Raw genomic sequence first — 13,135 nt, 5'->3', positions numbered from 1 at the left:
ACCTTTGATGGTGGCAGACAACTATGTGTGAAGGGGGAGGGTAGTGCTCCGTGATCCCAATGAAGTCTGTGATGAGTGTGCAGCCTCACCCTTTATCCTGCTAATACCTTGGGACTGAAAACAAGGGGAAGGGAAAAAGAAGTAGGTGTACTGGCTTCAGCCAAGAAGTTTTCTTAAGAAGCAGCTCTACTCAGACTAAAAAACCTCTAGATTTTCTGTCTCTGAATTTCAAGATTTGTCTTGTTTACCTTTTCCCTATCAAATGGGTGGAACAAGGTAGCCAAGCACCAAATTGTCTGTTCACATTCTTCTGGTAATTATCTATGTTTTTTTGTTGAAAAGTGAAAAAGGAATCTCCTTCCTCAAAGAAGTTAAAGAGCTCAATGTCTCTGTCCTGTGCTGCCCCTGAGTTTGAAGCCGTGCTGCTTTCCTGTCTCTATGAGCATCTTGGCTGGGCAATATGTGTGTTTAGCAACTGTTGGTGAACACAGGAGTGCTCCAAGGGCTGAAGCCCCATCTGTCACTTGCTTCTCTGAAACACTGAACAAACTGGTTTGAGAGACCTCCTCCCCACAGGCTGATCCAGTGGACGTCTGAGTCACTCTTGCAGATGAGTCAGTTAATGCACCAGGGTCATTCAAGCTGTGGCACACGAAGATCCCATCCAAGAGCGAATGACAAGTCAGCCACTGAAACGGAGAGCCAGTGCTGAGCTGTTGGGACACACAGTCATCATCATCATCATCATCTCTGATGCAATACTCCAAAATATTTCCCTGACAACACAATTTGTGTGAACCTGGTGAGATGATGTGACCAAAGTCCTTCCTCCTCCCTGCCCTTCCTCCTCCCTGCTTTTGCTTGCAAAGGCACTGCCAGTGATGCACCTCCAAGGAGCTGGATGGATTCCCTGCAGTGGCCTAGGGCAGGCTGGGAATGCCACATTTCATCCACGCAAGGCCAGCAAACAGGCCAGCTCTTCCTCTGCTGCCATCTCACCATCTGGCATCAGTGAGTGCTCTTTAGGTTTTGTGGTATGATAATAGGAAATTACACTTTTTTGGAAGGATAAGGAGGAAGCCTGAACTCTCCTCTGTCCCTAAAGGTCACAGCTGAGATACTGGCAGAGGAATTCAAGGTGGCTGCCTGCCTTGCTCCTGCTGCAATTCCCTGGCTAAAGCATGGACTTCAGTCTGCAGGGCTGCCAGGTTTGACTTTAATTTGTATGAGATCTCTCAGGTGAAATATTTGTTTAAAATGTTTATTATTAAAACATGAAACTTCAAGATGTAATTTAAACCTTATAGAAAATCACAGACATTTTTGAGGAATGTAAGCTCAATTAGGAGCAGACTTCATGCCACACACTGAGCAAAAGCTACATCACACTCTCCCTTAAAAGGTTCCTGGGACAAACTAAAGAATCAATTCAGTCTCTTTCACAAGGAAATAAGATGTCCAGGAGGGATGAGCCAGGTGACCTTTTCTTGATTCAAGGAATGTCTGTTACGCTCTGATGGTACATTTTTCTTTTCTCTTTTTCTTTCTTCTTAGCCCTACAGAATGGACTGTGTGTTACTTTTTGTGATATTAGATCCTCTTCATTGATGTCTTTTTTTTCTTATATGGCATGTGCCAAGGTTTCCAGCTGTGTCACAGACTTAAACTCCTTATGCTAAGAACAAACGCAGCTGAAGATAAAAATTTTAAAACCCCAACAGATTGAGAAACTGTCAGTTCCTCTAATGCAATGTCAGTGGAGTATTACAGCACAGAGTAAAATCTGCCCTTAAAAAAATGAAAGTTATGCTTATGTTGTTGATGGAGAACCAAGTATTTTTGCAGTTACTTAAGAGCTACTGCTGAAAGTATCCAACACCCACCTTTAGCTGTGTCTCTGATGGAGAGCTCAAGGGTGCTGTGTAGAAGTCTGACTGTTCCATAGCTGAGGAAGAAGCACTGAGAGAAGGCTTTGTTGCTTCTCAGAATTGCCAGAAGATGCAGAATTATCTGAGAGAAGAGGGAAATCTTTTAGGAGATGGTTGTGCTGTTGGTATGGCAATAAATACTGGGCTGTCCAGAGGTGTTCAAAACACACGCCCTGTCTTTGCTCTCAGCTGTTGTTTAGTACATCTGCACAATTCCTCCAGCGGCTGGAGGAGATGCTGGAGTTCATGTGTCTGTCCGTGATTGCCTGGCAGCTCCATCTGCTATGTAACTTCAGTGGAGAATTGTCCAGTACCTCAGTACTAAGCCTTGGTGTCTGTAAGTGCTGTTGCCAGTCTGCTCTGAAACTCCATGTTCTATAGTAAATAATGAACTCCAGCTCTCTTACTAGGGCAGCAACATGTTTGTTTTCTGTCCAGAGATGCCCATTATCTTTCTCTTTGCCTAGCTTGTGGGACAGTGTTATAATTTGGAGGAAGATGTCAGACTCCCCAAAGTCAACACCACATTCAGCCTAATGGAGCGTTTTTGAGCACAAAGACCCCTAACAGTATTATCATAGAATGGTCGAGTTGGAAGGGACCTTTAGAGATCATCTAGTCCAGCCCCTCTGTAGAAGCAGGTCAACCTAGATCAGGTTACATAGGAACGTGTCCAGGCGAGTCCTGAAGACCTACATGGAAGGAGACTCCACAACCCCCCTGGGCAGCTCAGCATCAAGCCATAAAAGAGACCAAGTTGCCAAACTGTAAAATATCTGCCCTTTGGACTTGGTAGTGTAGATGGAGGAGGCAGAGTGGGAGTGTCCTCTCCACCTGCCTCCAGGAGTAGGCTTAGTGTGCAGGTGGAAGTAATCCCTGTGCCTCTCCCTAAAGCTGACAGAAAAGAAAGGGACCCTTATGCATGTGACTGATCCTCTCCATAACAGACAGAGGGTAAAATGGATGTCCTGCAGATGCACCTCTCTCCTTTGGTTGGCAAGGAAGCCCCTGTGTATGATGGCCATAGTCAGAGGAGCTGCCCCTGTGTCCTGACTCGTGCCTGCTCTGTTTCACATCTGCAGCCCTATTCACTGCGCTTTCCCCCCGCCCCCGTGTATACCAGGCCATCGATGCTTAAAATTCCATGTCCCCAGGAGTAGGCAGCTCTAGCGGCAACCCCGAGCTGATGGGCATAAGCAGCTCCCAGAAGGGCACCCTCTGCATAGCTTGAGACAATGATTCGAGGAGCAGGGAGATTCCTAACCCTGTTGTTTTTATAACCGGTAGCAGGCAGCTCCTGCACAGCCACAGCCCCCTGGCTTTCTCATGCTTCCCAGGGCTGGTGCCTCTCTCTGGGCCCTGCCTGTAGTGCTCCCTCTGTCTGCAGCTACCCCAGGGCCTCCAGAAGATATTTCTTGCCAAAATCATGATCTCTGAAAAAAACAGAGGGGCTGCACAGTTAATAAACCGTGGATGTTTCAACCTGTCATACACATGAAGCAGAGCTCTAAACTGAAAGGACGTGCAAAGCTGATGAGAGTAAGTATTCAAGCAGGAAAAAAGTGTTCAGGAAACCTGCAAATGGGACCTGGGCCTGTTTTTCATATCTTTAATTTAAAGCTGTCTGCAGCACACTATTGCTCTCTGCAGACCTGTGCACATCTGGACCCTGACCTCATCTTCACTGCCAAGGGAAGGGAAGCAGCCCTGGTGCAGAGTCCTTGCTGCTGTGCCCTGTATCCAGAGGGGAATTAGCTGGTTCTGAAATCAGTAGGGTTCTTGCTACTGCCTTTCAGGGAAACTGAGCTGGAAGCTCAACAGGGCAGAAAGCATGTGCTGTGACTAAAAAGCAAAAGTCTCATGGCAACAGTCGTAGTTTACATGGGAGGGAAAGATTTACAGTTCTGTTGTTTCTTTCCCAGGGGGACTGAGCTATCCTACGCATCTGTGCCTGTGCTTCCACCATCAGAAAACTGATTCAGCTGAAAACTAATCTTTATTTTCTACTTGGATGTGGTCCCTGATTGCAAGGGCACACAGCCGCTGGTGTTGGCCCCGGGAGGGCGCGGGACCAACCGTTCTGCCCGCAGCCCAAGGGCAGAGCTGCGTGCAGTACTCGGCTCCGCCATCCCGCGGAGCAAAGGTGTGTTTGCTGTCAGTACCCGTGACCTCAACCGGGCTGATTCATCCCTGAGCCACTCCTGCCGAAACACAGGCCGGGCAGTGCCCAGTCCCGCCCTGCACTCTTACTCCTGTGTAAGATATAAATAGTTACTGAGTCTAAAGCTGCTCACAGATTTTTCTAGACCTGCAAAGAAACTAGGTTAGGCAGTAAAAAACATATTAATTTGCCTTTCTTTTTTTCCCCTGGGGAGAGAGGAAGGTGAACTGTCTGTTTATAGCCAATACATGTAAAGGCTGCCTCAGTAGCCTTTAATACATCAGTGAGTTTCCCTCATCCTGGCGTTGCGGTGTTACTTGTCAGTCCGCAATGTGCTGATGAGATCTCTTACCATCTGCCACAAGATCATGGTTTTAGTGGCACGCTGCTGTAACTGTGATGAGCTGGAGAAGGAAGCCAAGCGAGGTTTGTAGGGAGATATCAGTATGTTGTTTCAGACCAAGTTTAGGTCACAGATGTTGGGTGCGGCATCTCTGGGTGCATTTTCACTGCAGAACTTCTCCATCACACATGGCCACCATCGAGGGGGAATAAACTGGATTTCACAGTTTCTGGTGTTTGCTGTCTCCTACCAGCTCAGCTGGAGGAGAGGGGAAGGGAGGGGAAGAGCAGGGAGTTAATTTGGTTTCCATAGCCTCATGAAGTTTTCTTAAAACCTTCACCCCCCACGACCCCGTTGCGGTGCTCAGGCTCCCAGACCTCTTAGAGCCAGCACGGGCCTCTTCCTTCTTGCCCTCGTTGCTCCCCAAGGCTCGTGGCATTGCCAGCAGCTGCCTGCAAGGGAGGGGTATCGCTGCCTGTCAAAGTGAACCATGGTAACTGGAGAGAAGAAAGGAGTCTCTGGGGCTTCTTAATATTCCAAAATTCCTGAAGTACATGTGCAGTAAGATAAAAAAAAGCCTAATTCATTTTGCATTTGGAGCAGTCCTGTGGCAATGAACTTTGCTTTCCTGAATCAAGACTGGCGCCAGCTGCAGAGCCAAGATGAGTACGGCAAAGTGGAGCAGCCCCTCTCACCTGAGGCCAGCAGGCAGTCTGAGAAATCACCTCTGGAAACAGGGAGGGAAGTGTACATTCTAGACAGTATTCAGTCATCATAAACGTGGCCTTAGAGCAGCTTCAGCAGTGGATGTCCCAGCTCAACCGCTTAAAGAAGGCTGTGCCCAGCTGCTGTGGCTCCAGGCGGAGCTGTGGGGGATGGCGCTGGTGGCACTGGTAGCTGCAGGAGGCACGAGTGTCTCCTGTGGGCCCTTCGCAGAGCAGGGGCGAGTGGCCTGGCCCCTGCAGCCCCTCCTTTCCTCTCAGGAGCCATCAGCTGACAGATCCTCTCTGAGACAGCAGCGGGGAGCGGGAGAGGATGCTCCGTGTGCGGGACACGGGAGGCTGCGGGATGGGCCAGTGCCACAAAGAGCTGCTTCATCATCGAGGGTGACCATTGTCTTCCTGCACTGAGGTTTACCAAACTGGACATGTTCACAGAGGAAATGAAACCCCAAGTGCCTCTTGGATGTTGGAGATATTTTGCGCTGCTGAAAAAGAAGTCATGAGATCATCTGAAGTTGTCTTTTGTGCTGGCTTAAAACTGCACCATTTGGGATGTGATGCACACTGCTCACAGAGATCCAGGCAACCACCCGGGAGTTAATATGATTAAGATCATTTTTTCCTTTTGTAATTCTAAGAAAGCTTTCAGGTTCATCAAGTGAGCGGCTTCTGTTCCTTTTATCCTGAAGTGGGTACACCTACTCCAGCTCGCTGCTTGTCACTTTGACAAAACACATTTTCTGAGCTTTAGCTACATGAAAAAAAACCCCAAGTATTATAAACATTTCAATTCACATCAAAAGCATTTCTATTTTGCAAGCATCTCTTTGTTATTTCCTCCTTAGGCTTTGCAGCTGCTGCGCGGGGAGTCGGCACCGCCGCTTAGCCCTCCCACCGCCGCTGAGTCCCCGTGCGGGGCCGCGGGGCTCGCCAGCGCTGGCCTGTGGGAGGACAGCGAGAGGCGGTGGCAGCCGGCCCTGCTGCCGGGACAGCCGGGCTTGTGGCACAGGCTGCAGCTCAGGCTCTGCGAGTGCCGGCCGGCGATGCCAGCGGGAACGGACCCTGGCTGGGAACACGCCTTGGTGCTGAGCCCTGCACTGCAGCGAGGGCTCCTGGCCAAACGCCTGGAAGTAGGGGAGACCAGAAGCTCCTTTTCAAGGAGAAAGCATGATCTGACCCTGGGAAGAAGGAGCTGATGTGGTTGCAGGGGCTGAGATGGGATGGGGCAGCGCACAGGCACTGGTGGAACGTCGGCCTGGCATCCCTGGCAATGTGATTCCCACCATTAACCCTGGGGTAGCTTTTTTGGCAGCTGTTTCTTACTGTGCCAAGAGCACACATCTTCATGGTTGCGTCTCTGTGAAGACCCTGCAGTCACACGAGGTGTGTAAATCACTTACGGGTTCCTTGGGCGAGTGAAACGCCACCAGCCTCTGCTGCAGCTCAGCCGGAGCAGCAAACCCGGCCAGGCTGGGCGGGATGGTGAGGGACCTCCCCGGGAGCCTGGCACAGCCTGGGGTGCAGCCCACTGACAGCACGGCCTTCCACCTATCCAGAGCTTGTCAGCCAGAGGAAAAATTAACCCATCGTTGTGGTTTATGCTGAGATGGCAGTAGCACCCTGCAGCACTCCCCACACCCCTCCACTGTAGGGTGACGGAGGCCCCAGCAAGATGGAAGGAGAAAAGAAACCCAAAGGCCTTGTGGATCAGGGAGGGCTCATTCGCCAGTTATGGCTCTGAGCAAAATAGACTTGACTACTCAACTTGGGGAAGAAAACAAGATCAGTTTAATCTGCTACCAACTAGAAAAAGAACGGAACAGAGAGCAAAATCAGAGCAGGATGATGAGAAAAATATAACCAGAACTTCAAGATCTCCTTCCCCCACTGCTCCCTTCTCCCCAGGCTCAGCTCCCTGCTCGGTGCATGTGCAGGGGACAGAGGCTGAGCCAAAGGGGCCCTGTGCTTGTGCCTGGAGCTTTGTGCTGTCCCCATCCCCTTGGGTTCTGTGTGTGGTCTGCCTAAGAGACCAGGAGGGTTCTGCCAGGGCTCCCGTCCAGCCCACGTAGCCCCACGATGACTGCCAAGGGCTATCCTGGGTGTCTGCAGTGTCAGAGACTGGCTAATGACTGAGTAATTGTACAAGGTAATTATAGGGTTACTCTTGCCCTCTGAAATAAAGTGCTAGCTCATAATTAAAAATAAAGAGAATGGCAATCTTAATTATTAGGCTTTCATTAGGCTGACAGAGGCACACATGGCAGCAACCTGCTCTCAGTCCCCACGTACACCTCCCCATGACACGCCAGGGGAAGCCCAGGGCAAACTCTCCCACTGAAAATACAGGGCTGGCAAGGTGTTCATCTCCAGGTAAACCTCACTAAATGCTATGCAGATCTGAGGAACAAGAGGAATCTGCCCTTGAGCATCCCTCTGACTTCGATGCCTGCTGCAATCTGGCCTGCGGGTTGCTGCCAATGCTCAGTCCTCAGTCACCTTAGCACCTCATGCATTGCAATTTTAACGTAAGAATCACTAATTACATCACGTTTAATCTGTTCACATCCATGTGGAAGGTAATCATAGCCTGATGTCTCTTCATGCTTAAAATACTGCAGCAAATACACTGTGTAGTGCTTCCCAGTGTTCCCTGAGCAGCCTTACCCCAGCATGCTGAGGTCATCTCAGGCTGATTCTGCCAAGGTGCTGAGTACAGGCAGCTTCTGCTGGAGGTAGGAGGGCTTAAAAGTCTCTCAGCTCAAGAGTAGCTGTAAATCTTGTTCTCACTAATAATGAAGTGACAAAATATTGTGTTAAAAAACTCCAGCCCTGGAACAACAAAGAAGTAAGCACTTTGGTGCTGTTTGTAAAGCACTGCAGAAGAGATACCAGGTTATTCCTTTCCAGCTTTTCTCTCCTCACCTCTAACACAAGCCAGCTTTGTTTAATTTAGCCTTCTGCAGTCACTGGCCATTGCAGAACATCTCATCTACAACAAAACAGTTGGTGAGCTCTGACCAGAGGGCAAAACCAGAGTTTCTCCTTGAAACCTCTTTTCACCTCCCCACTTCCCCAGGCCAAGAGGCATGAGACATCTCCACAACCTGCAGTCCAGAACCTCTGTGGGGGTAGTGATGCTCGGGGGACTCAGCACCCAGCAGAGCTGAGATTTGTGAAAACTCAGTCATTCAGAGTTGTCTGCTCATCTGTCCAGATGTCCCACTGAAAGCATAGACAACTCCAAAATCGTACCAGGTTGCTCAAGGCCTTGCTCAGCTGAGTCTCGAGTCTCTCCTAGGATGGAGATGACACCATGTGTCAGGGCAGCCCCTTCCAGTGCTAGACTACTCTCAGCTTGAGGAATTTTTTTCCTCATATCAAATCAGAATTTATGTTGGCACAACTTGTGTCCCTTACCCCTTCTCCTTCCTCCATGTATCTCTAAACACCACCTTCTCCATGCTGTCCTTGGAGGCAGCTGTGGCCAGCTTAGCCTTCTCCATCTCCAGCCTGGACATCCCTGCGTCTTTCAGCTGTTCTCCAGCTCCAGAACCATGTCTATGGCCTCCACAGAATACATTCCCATCCACTAGTCCCCCTCTTGCCTCAAAGACCCCAACACTGGACACAGTCCTCCAGATGCAACCTCACAAATGTTGAATCCACCTTAAGAGCCCATCATTAACAGGAGACTCTTGCAAGCTCTGGACTTTAGCCAAGGCCTCAAACACACATCCTGTGTGCAAGCTCTGAGCTGAAGGAGTGCTGCTGTGCTCAAGGTTTGGGATGTGAAGGAAAAAATGTGGCTCTTGGAAGCCTCTCAGTTTGAGCAGACAGTGGATTTGCCCATATTCCTGCACGAGCCTCTTCAGGAGTGCACAGTGGTCTCCTTCATCCATGGATCTGTTTCCCACTAGCAACACCAGCAATTTCAACCACATAAAACGCATTAGAGTTGAATGATACCTCCTCCCGGCCCTTAGTCTGCCACAAAAGGGATGCAGTGGCCCTCCACAGATGGGGCTGGACCTGCAGAGGCAGCTCTGGTTCCTGGGAGCTGTGCTGAGGACTTGTTGCCAGAGGAGCTCCCATGGTTTTTGCAGCAGCTAGGCACCTCTGAAGCTGTCTGCAGTGCTGCATTAAAATCAGCCAAGCAAACCTGGGATTGCTGCAGCACTGCCTTGGACACTGTGCACATCAGATTGCTGAGAACTGGGAATTCAGGTGACAGAGTGCAAACATCTGAGAAGCAGCGAGTACTGAAATGAGGTTCATCCCAAAGGCAGCCCTGCAAGCCAGCTCCCTGTGGGGTGATGGTGCCTCCCTGACTCTCCCACTGCCTGACCCTGTCCCTGCAGCCCTGCTCCTCATCCCCTACTCCCCCAGGGCACCCCCTACCCAGACCTGATGCTTACATGCTTATTCCCTACTTCAAAGCAGACAGGAACAGCTTACCCTATGGGTCTGAGGCTGTGACTGAAGAGCATCGTGACCTCAGTCTCTGCTCTGGTACTCAGGGAGCAGGGTTATGTTATCTGAGACAGCTGTCGTCCTCCTCCTCCTGGTTAATCAGTGCTAATGGATTGATTGGGGCTCACCCCCTTCTTGGAAGAAGTGAAGCAGCCCTCCTCTGTCTCGCTGGAGCATAGGTATTTGCTTTCAGAAGGCCACCAAACACGTCCCCAGCATAACAAGAAATCATCTTTGAAGTGAGATGATGGGCAGACGTATGCCTGGAGTGGGCCTGACAGTGCCCACATGACACTCAGGTGCTACAGCCATGTGCTGTCAACAGCCTTGAGACCTTATTTCCCCAACCTCATGCCACGCTGAGGCCTCTTGGAGCATTTAACACACACCACCCAGGATGTCTGTTTTACATCGTCCTTCCCCTGGGGGTGCACGAAAATGGAATGGGGACCTGGTATTTCTAGCAGGGGCTGGAGAGGCACTGGGACAGATGGCTGGCACTGGGCTGCCAGGGGTGGGGCTGGAGGGGAAGTAAGCAGTGGTTTTCAGCAGCAGCAGGAGGGGAAATCCAGCAAGGTGGCTGCTTCATCAGTGCCCAACCCTCCTAGGGGCACACTATCTTCCTGAAAAAGGAGCTCAGGTGCTGGGAAAGTTAAAAATAGACTCTGGATTCTTTAGCCACTGGCCACAAGCAGGATTAGGAGCATGACCATGCCCCTGCCCCCGACCCCCAGCACCTGCAGCATGGTGCCCAGGGAGCCAGGCTGCCTTTGCTCTGCATGCCTCGTCCCTGTGCCTCATCTTCTCTTGTCCCCAGCAGTGTGGTTCAGGGGCCATGCAACAGGCAGCCCTTGAAAAACAGCTCCAGCCAGCCAGAAGCCCTGCTCCCCTCTGCACCATGCTCCCATCACCTTCCATGGCAGAGGCAACACCAACCTCTCCTCTGCCTGCACCTGGCCCAGCTCTGGGCCATGGCCTGCAGAGAGAGAGAACAGGCCTTGGGGACATGCCTGGGGAACAAGGACTAGTGGGAGCATGTTGAGGGGTTCTGAATCAGGTATATCCATCCAATTGTGAGTGGCCTCAGACACCCCTCCAGAGCACCGTGTGCTTTAGAGGTGAGACTGTCCTCAAGTGCCATCATTTTCCACATTTTAACACAGAAAGAAGAGCAGTCTAAGGGGACTAAAGAAAGGCAGGAGTACCACAATAAAGGGGATGGCAGGATGCTGAGAGACCTCAGCCCACCCTGGGCAGAGGGTTAAATCCCGCCTGTACTTTGCAGTTGTGCTTTTCAAAAGAGAAGGCAGTGTCTTTGGGCCAAGTGACAGAGCTTTCATGAATGTAGGTACATTTCCAGTCACCCCATCTTTTGGAAGAGCTATCCTCTCTGCTTGACCTCGGTGGACAGTCCACTTTTGCATGTCCATTAGCTCACCATTTGCATCTCTACTCTCAAGATTCTGAACCTGAAGCCCCACTTAGGACATACACCACCTGCAAGAGCATATCGCTGCGGCAAAGCCCACGGAACTACAGGGAGCGTTCAGTAGCCATAAAGCTTTTGTATCAGCCTTCTCTAAATGGTGTCATAGGACTATAATTCTCCATTTTGATCTCCAGGCAAGGTTCTGAGATAGGATCTCATTCCTTTCTGGATTGTTACTGGATTTCAGAGGATTGTTCTGATCCTTGTTGCTCCCAGAGAAACTGATGACTAGTCAAGTTCTACCTGGCAGGCTCTGCCATACAGTGCACTGAGCACTCCTGCCTTGGTCCAGCAAAGTCATAACATAGAATAATAGAATCATAGAATGGTGGGGTTAGAAGGGACCTTTAGAGATCATCTAGTCCAATCCCCCTGCAGAAGCAGGTCCAGCTAGATCAGGTCACACAGGAATGTGTCCAGGTGGGTCCTGAAGACCTCCAAGGAAGGAGACTCCACACCTTCCCTGGGCAGCCTGTGCCAGGGCTCCCTCACCTGAACAGTGCTCCTCACCCTCACATGCTCTGTATAAAGCACATGAAGATTCCTATAGTGACTACATAAGGGGCCAGCACTCTCTGAATCAGGCCACCAGAAGCCGTAAAGGAGGAGCCATCAAGTGGCAAGTACTGCTGGCACAGAGCTTGGTTCTTCAGAGTAATTGGGTCATGGTCAGTTCCCAGTCCATACACCTCTGCTCTCTTAACATCCATTTTTCACAGCAAACATTTTAAGTTGCTCCAGTGTGTGCCTCACCCTTCTTATTTAGAGGAACTAGTGAGGTATTTCATGGAAATAAAGGGGCTTCCTATTAAAGCAAGGAAATGATGACAAAGCAAGAGATATCAGTGGTAAAAAAAATAGAGCTTTCCTAGCCAAACAGCTCTCCTGTTACCTCATCAGCATGGCACAGGCAGGAGGAATTACAGCAGCAGTGCTAATGCCTGGGAGCTGCATCCTGTGGCTCTTGGCCACCTCTTTCTGGCTGCTGTCCCCAGTGACGTGGAGGGCAGGGGCAGCTGCTGGATGGAACCTCCCCATGGGTCCCTACCCCATGCAGGGCAGGCCGCAGGCCCAGCGCCCAGTGCCCAGGAGGAATGCAGCCAGCAGCTGGGACACTGGCACTCGACCTGAGTCAAAACAGCCACACAGAACAAGGCTGTTCTGTTAGGAGCCGTGGATTTCCCCAGCGCAGGAAAAAGGGGAAGGGCCCAGAGATGGAGAAGGTAATTGGTTTTAACTGGTTATGCTGATACTTGAGATGATGGTGTGTAATGCAGCCTTGGCTAGGATAATCCCCCTTCACAGCAGGGAGAAAGGTTTTGTGCCATTACCATGATGTGGAACTAAAGAAAGGCAGGAGAGCCAGGAGGGCTTCTGTGGGCTGGTTCTCACACTAAAGCTGGGCACGGAGGGTATCTATTCAAAGATGCTGGAGACATGGATGGATGTGAGCACTGTGCTGCAGTGCCCCATATGACCTTCATGATGCAGGACAGACATATCAGACACCAGACCTAGCCTGGTATTCCAGAGTGGTTGCAATGGGCTCCCACCTTCTTTTTGAGTTTCTCACTCACACACATCACTGGTGGCACAAGCAGCAGATCAGTCCCAACCGATGTGTCAGATGATGCACAGTAACTTGGGAGCTTAGGTAATCTGAAACATGCAGATAGAATTTTGATATAAGGAAGAATTTTTTAATTGATGGGGGTGGTGAGGCATTGGCACAGGTTGCTGTTGTGGTTTAGGCCCATCCAGGGACAAAAGACCATGATTAGACTTAAGTACCACAGACTTTGGAACCCCCGAAGGACAGGGAGGACTTAATTGCTGCTTATGATCCTGGACAAAACAGATCAGGCTACTCAGCTTTGGGAAGAGCCCTGAGCCCAGCGTCATTACCTCCTCTCCCCATAAGCAGTGCCGGGGCAGGGAATGGTAGATGCAGTCAGTCCTTTCCTGATGTCTCTTGCTGCTTATTGCACTCCTGAGGAGAAGTGCTCCTTGCCAGCCCTCCCT

The sequence above is a fragment of the Colius striatus genome, chromosome 4 (assembly GCF_028858725.1).
Source record: "Colius striatus isolate bColStr4 chromosome 4, bColStr4.1.hap1, whole genome shotgun sequence".
In the NCBI taxonomy this organism is placed as follows: domain Eukaryota; kingdom Metazoa; phylum Chordata; class Aves; order Coliiformes; family Coliidae; genus Colius; species Colius striatus.
The sequence above is the reverse complement of the archived record's forward strand: the minus strand, read 5'-3'. Positions refer to the sequence as shown.